Source organism: Prunus dulcis, chromosome 3 (genome assembly GCF_902201215.1).
Source record: "Prunus dulcis chromosome 3, ALMONDv2, whole genome shotgun sequence".
In the NCBI taxonomy this organism is placed as follows: domain Eukaryota; kingdom Viridiplantae; phylum Streptophyta; class Magnoliopsida; order Rosales; family Rosaceae; genus Prunus; species Prunus dulcis.
Genome location: NC_047652.1, coordinates 15,204,180 through 15,210,190, shown reverse-complemented (window position 1 = coordinate 15,210,190; position 6,011 = coordinate 15,204,180). Strand labels below are relative to the sequence as shown.

Below are 6,011 nucleotides of genomic sequence, written 5' to 3'. Positions count from 1 at the left end.
TGGATAAATTTTGTTCATTTCAGTTTGTTTGCTTTAATTATATCATTACTTCTCATATCTACAGTTGCTTCTTGATGCATATTGCTTCAATGAGTACATTTAGTATTGAAGTTATTGTGCACCTTGGCCATACCATACGACTATTAGGTTTTTTTCAAGAGCATTCATTAATGGTATGGCATAAGCTGAGTGTTTTCCAGATAGATAGAATTCGATTTTGGCGTGGTGCCTTATCCCTAAGGTAGAACTTCAGTCAGGAATTATTAGTTTGCATTCAATCTTTTTTGAGACAGTAGATTAATTGGTTCACTTCCATGATGTATCTTAAACATCCGCACACACCTGTATTCTAGTTAGTAGTTCAGATTTCTCAAGATCCTTCCTACATTTCATGAGTGATATGTTTTGAGTGTTCCTAACAGCCATTCAAAGCAGTTAGCTGTTTCACGAAGTCCACTTAAAAATCTAAATGGTCAGAGAGGTTTTGGTTTGATAATTGAACAAATGGTCATACTATTTCTTTGTGGTTATTCAATAATCTCGCTGACCTGCCCTGGTCAATAAGAATGGGTATGGTCCTTAGACTGCTGTTCACCGCAGTTTTTAATAAAGCCAGTGCGCTTTTTTAAGCAGAGACTTTTCTCAACCTTGTATCAAACATTAGTTTGTAGAAACTTTTCACACATCAAATGCTTAATTTGCTAATGCAAAGGTTGCACCTTTCCCCTTTGAATCTGAAAAATGCTCCAAGAAGGAGCATTTCGTGGATAGTTTGCTACAAGATGGTAAATAATACACTGTCCTCGTTGCTCACTTCATTTTCCTATTGGGTATTAAAAGGTCTCTTTATGTTCTAGGTTAGAGGCTGTTTTTCTCTCGACGGAAGCATTCTTTGGATTCATAGGGTTGTGTTCAGTTCCTTTTGTGATGTTGTGCTTGACATTTCGTTAGAGATGATGGGTGACTTGGCATAGTGTAAAGTTGCAATCTTTCTTAGGAGAGTTAAATTTCGAAAAGAGTCAATAGGTTAGCAACTATTATGGCTCAGGCACGGAATGAGAAGGGAAAGTGTGCTTTCTGTAGTTGACGATAAGTCCTCCCAGGCAGAAAGGTATCTTGCCAGGTGCTTTAAGACTTGTGACCTTACCCAAATATGCGGATCCCCTGCTGATCCTTTGGTGCTGATATTGTCCGTTTGAATAAGAGGGCACTGTTTCCTTGGCTACAATGCAAGTTTGTCTGAAGGAGGCTTTTCATCTAAAATGAACCTAGATCCGTACACATGTTGTGGGGTTAAGGTTCTGGATGGTTCGTATTTGAATACAAGAAGAAACTTTTTGCCCTCTGGCTAAAGGCTTGCATACATTGCGTTTGGTTTATTTGAGTTAGACACATGATGGAAGATAAGTGCATTTTAATTTGTCAATGTCGCAGTGCATGAAACAAGATGGGACAATATCATTGCCACAAAATCACTTACAGAACTCCATCAGAAAAATTAAAGTACGAAGCTTACGAAACCAAATTAGTTTCTATTCATGCCGTACCTTTTTCTTCTTCTTTACATGCGACATTTCTGCACATAATTCATTTTAAGCCCAAATTGGTGTCAATTGCTGTTGTAACATAACATGCTCCTAAAAGCAACCAGACACAAATAAGTAGATGGGCGTCATTCACATCCAACAAACGGTCTACAAACAGATTGGTTCAAAGAAAACAAAATTGTAAATCATAATCACACAGCAAAAACAGAGAGCAATTTGAATCCGAGTCCGGCTAGTGGAAGAATTCATTTGGTAAATTTCACGATGAATATATAGATAAATAGGTTACATTTATACAGAGAGAGAGAGAGAGAGAGGGGAAAATATGTCACAGCTATTGGGACAAGAAAGAGCATCTTGGTGGTGGTGCATATGGGAGAGAAGCTAGTTGGCGGATGGCGACCATGCTTGGCCAGTTAAAAAAATACTACAACAATGGCAGTAGCAAATTGTCTGAGCCCGGGTTCGAACCGGGGACCTCTAGTGTGTGAGACTAGCGTGATAACCGACTACACCACCCAGACGTGCTTGTTAGAAGTTACTCATTAATTTTATTTATATGTGACTTCATCTTCTACTGACATAACCTAAAAGCCAATTTTGGTCCCTAGTTTGCTACTTTTACCATTTTGGCCTTTATCATTTCAATTTTGTCAATCTTGCCTTGTGGTTTTAATTTGAAGCAATTCAAGGATAATTCTCAATTTCCATAAACAAAAATTTAACTTTTGTTAGTTTTGGAGGGACAAATTCGATCCACAAATTATTAAAAAATTCATTAATTATAAAATTAAATATTAAAGACAAATAAAAAAAATCTTTAAATTGAAAAAAAATAAAAAGACAACAACAACAATATCCCACCCGCGCATCACCCCTCATACTCCCCACCGCCTTGCCCATCATATCCAGAGCATTGTCACCAGCCAATATATCGTCACAGTCTAGCTACTTAAACAATGAGAATTTGGGATTTAAAGGTTTTGGTTGGTGAATTGATTTAAGTTTTGGGAGATTGATGAAATGAGAAATTGGGAAAGACCCCAATTTGCTAGGCATGGAGCTTCCATGTCCCTTAGTCCACCGGGTCATGGGTCATGGACTCCCTCCAAAACCCTAACCCAGAGCGCCATCGAAGAAGCCATGACTCCAACGTTCGACCCAAGATCGGTCCTCTGGGTCTCTCCCCGAAGAAGATAGGAGAAGACATTGCTGGGGTACCGATTCGTACCTGACCCTAGCCCACCCTCCAGAACCTTCTCTCTCTCTCTCTCTCTCTTAAAACCCCCTTCTTTCTTTCTGGAACCAAAACCAGAACAAGAAGAAAACGAATATATAAAAAAACCCAAAAAGAAAGAAAGAAAGAAGATGCATTCCTAGGATTGAAAAAGTTAGAATTTTGGTTGAATTAAAATACCCAGATCGATTTTATTTATTTATTTTGATTTTGCTTATTGGGTTTGTTTAGGTGCTGAACATCATGGCGTGGGTTGGGTCTGTTTATGATTTTGCTTGTTCGGTCTGTTTAGGTGAGGACAAGGGACTGCGCCAGCTGCGGCTGAGGATGGGGGTGGGAGAGGTTGGGATTGGGGGGCAGCTTTTGGGTTTGGGGGTGGAGTTGGTGATGGCTGCGGAGTTTAGTCAGGATTCATGTTGTGGGTTGGGTTGGGTTGGGTTGTGAGGAGAAGGGGAGAGAGGATTTTAAAATAAATTTTTTAAATTTTAAATTTTAAATATTTATTTTTTAAAATTTAAATTTAAATTATGTATTTTTATAAAGAATGCATTTTTTTTAAAATAATTTGTGAATTGAATTGCCCGTTCACAACTAACAGAAGTTAAAAGAATTTAATTAAAATTGAGGATTGATTTTGAATTGCTTCAAATTGAAACTATAAGGACAAAATTGACAAAATTGAAACGACAAGGACCAAAGTAGTAAAAATGACAAACTACAGGAATCAAAAGCGACTTTTTGCTTAATTTATTTTTAAATACAAGCGATAGTCTAAATTACAAGATTATAGAGTTTTTCACACACGCTACCAATTAGTCCCATGAGAGTTTCAATCTGAGACCACTGGTCTACAAATCAAAATCCTTTGTTATTGGACTAGATCTCGTTTTACATAAGGTAACTTATTCCATCATAACATATATAGATACGTTCAAATTCCAAACACAAAACACAACTGATTATCCAACCCTCGCCGTTCTCCCCCTCTGTGAGTCCTAAAGGAAAATTCCATAGAGGGGGGAGGAGGAAGAAGAGTCACTGCCCCTCCTCCCCCCCCTCTCTTCTTATTTTTTCATTTTAGGTTAGTGAATAAGTCTACTGGGTTTTTTTTTTTATAAATAAAAAGCCATGTGGTGGTTTCTTCTAACTCATGGTTAGATTGAAGTTCCTCATCACCCATTTTGGTCTATGTTCTCAATCAAATCCTACTCCCAAAACCCGCTCCCTAATACCGCTTATGTTCTCTAAATTTGATTCAACATCGTCTTTGGCGGAGATTCCTGCAAATCACTCAATCGTTCTTTGGCAAAGTTGTTGTTTTCTTTTATTTATTCGCTCTTATACGTAGGTAGATTGCTGGAAATCATATTTTACCCATATTTGTTACGGATGTGGTGATAGGTATGGTCGCGACGGTGCTTCTTCATGTGATAATGGTAGGGTTCGTTTAGGCTTATGGGTTCTTTTATGGTTTATGTTGAGTTTGTGGGCCTTGTTTGAGGTTATGACTAATTGTGGTGATGTGGGCTAATATAATTTAGTGTGGCTTTTGTCCGCATTAGTTTTGCTCTTGGCGTGTTAGTTTATTGCCCTCTTAGGATTGGTGTTTTAGATGTCTTGTTGATATTTTTAATTTACCATTGAAATTTATCTAATGAAATTTTTATTTGATAAATAAATAAATAAATTCCAAACACAAAACGAGAGTATAATAAGGATAAAATTGTGAAAACGAAATAGAAATGACATACATAACACATTTGATTCTCACTTGGGCCAGCATGGTCCCTTCCTTATCTAGTGCTTTAACCTTTGCTACTTTTCTTTTCTTTTCTTTTTTCTTATTTTTGCTACTTGTTTGACATGCACTAAGCTTGAAACTGCACATTTAACAAGTGTCCCCAAAATAGCTTATGCTTCTGCTCCAAGCAGACACCACAAGCAGAAGACAAGAGACCATCCAAACTTTGTAAAGTTGTTTGTAACTGCCTGCCCAAAAGTAGAAGACAAAACTCTTCCATAACATGCAAATGCAATGCAAAGCTCCCTCTGATCCGTTCTTTCGTAATAATGTGATCAAGTTTGCATCCCACCACCACTTCTTAGCCGTCCGATCGAGCAAAACAAAAAATTTGCACCCACCACAAGTTTATGTTTGGCCCGCGTATTAATTTGTGATGCTCTGCTCACTGTGAAGAAGAAGAGGATGAGGACGACGAAGTTGGGGGGATATGGGAGAGCGATTGGCGATTTAGCGTAACTGAATAATAATAATAATAATAAAAGGCCTTTGCCAACTTAAAAAGTTGGCCCTCTTGGCTGTGGGCGGGGGGGCCCCCCACCTCAAATACATTTTGTGTATATATAAAACGATATCCTCGTTCGTTCATATGGGATCTGGTTTTATTCCCCTTTTTGCCCCTGAGATCTTACTGCAATTACAAAGCTGCCATGAAATCAAAAGGTTGGTAAAGTTGCTACCTATTTACAACTTGGTGGTGGTAAGACTAGGTATTGGTTGCACATTGTTTTCCATTATTCCACTCGTTTTGAAAAATTGATCACATCATCACAAAACAATAATGATAGTAGGTATTGGTTGAGGTTATTGATGAGTCAACCAATAAGCCCAACCTTCCTCAAATCACCCATTATGATTTGGGGTGTAAAGTCAAACAATGCCCAATCTTCAAAAACTATACACTATGGTTTATGAGGGCTAAAAGTCAAAACAATATCTCTAACCCACACACCTATCAACCCTAAAACATCCCATAGGTACTACTAGTAAAGTTTGAGTTCCATGGTAATTCTACTTGGTTTTAAACTAGTGATTCAAAAATTCTAGTTGGTTCTAAATTAGTGATTCAAACATAATGTTGGATTAAGTTATTACTGAATGAATCACAGATGTGATATGTGCGCAATGTAATAACGACTGTATAACGAAAACGTGAGGGTTGAAAGGCTTGAAAGTAGATCTTTCTAACCACACAAGCTTATTATACAATACATTTTGTATATTTTATTATTATTTATCAAGACATTAATAGTTGGGTAGCCAATGCCATTTTAATTTAGAAAGTGAGAAGGACCACCTTGGATTAGCATGAAGGAAATAAAAAAATAATAATATCAGAGAAAAGAAACTAAATAATGAAATTCATGTTGTCCTCAAGTCCAAATACTTAATGTCCATATAAGATTTATATATAAAACATTATTGT

General features: G+C 37.2%; 1 non-coding gene across 1 annotated transcript; it reads right to left on the bottom strand.

Moving 5' to 3' along the window:
• Positions 1 to 1,997: 1,997 nt before the first annotated feature.
• TRNAV-CAC lies at positions 1,998 to 2,071 on the bottom strand. Its single transcript has one exon. It is a non-coding gene; the product is annotated as a tRNA-Val (tRNA).
• Between the last annotated feature and the right edge of the window lie 3,940 nt (positions 2,072 to 6,011).